This window comes from Ceratina calcarata, unplaced genomic scaffold, assembly GCF_001652005.2.
Source record: "Ceratina calcarata isolate Rehan_Ccalc_2016 unplaced genomic scaffold, ASM165200v1 scaffold554.2, whole genome shotgun sequence".
Lineage (NCBI taxonomy): Eukaryota > Metazoa > Arthropoda > Insecta > Hymenoptera > Apidae > Ceratina > Ceratina calcarata.
Window position 1 is genome coordinate 1,066,665 of NW_017176727.1, and position 731 is coordinate 1,067,395.

Genomic DNA, 731 nt, shown 5'->3' on the forward strand with positions numbered 1-731 from the left:
AGACAAGAAAACATAAAATGTTTGAATAATATAAATTTTAAGATAAATCACAATGGAGAAAGTTTACTTTAAAATTCAAAAAGGTTTCCATAGATTTGAGGATGAAGCGCGCAAGGAAACAGGAAAAATTTATAACAAAATTATATTTATATATAACTTTTACAACTGTATAATACATGTATGTATCTATGATTCTCAATAATAGAATCATTCTTTTCAAGATTGCATTAGCTAGCTATTCTAAAAATGTCGTTCTAGTTTTGTACTTTAATTATATAAAAATGCTAGATACCAAAGTATGTCTTAGTATATTTTACATTATCATACAGACTGTTAGTTTGCAATGGATCGTTCCCACTTTACGGATATGAGTTTTTAAATGAAAGACATATGTGTGTAAGCACATAAATCCGACTGATCTATGTTATTGGACATAGAAAAAATGTATAAAAATTGTTGCATAATTTTATCTTTCAATGCTCGAATATCTATATTATGAAGCCTAAACATTCGCATATGGTATTAAATAATAATATAAGTATTACACTTAAAATTAAAAAAATAGTTCATTAAAGGATAATTCTTTTTATTAGTATATAACGAGACTACTGATTTTCACCAGATCATATAGAATTGAGTTTAATCAAATTATACAGAATTCTTTTTTACATTTTTAAAGTATATTTCATTGTATAGTAATAATTGGTTTGTTCTAATTCTGTCGTGTATAG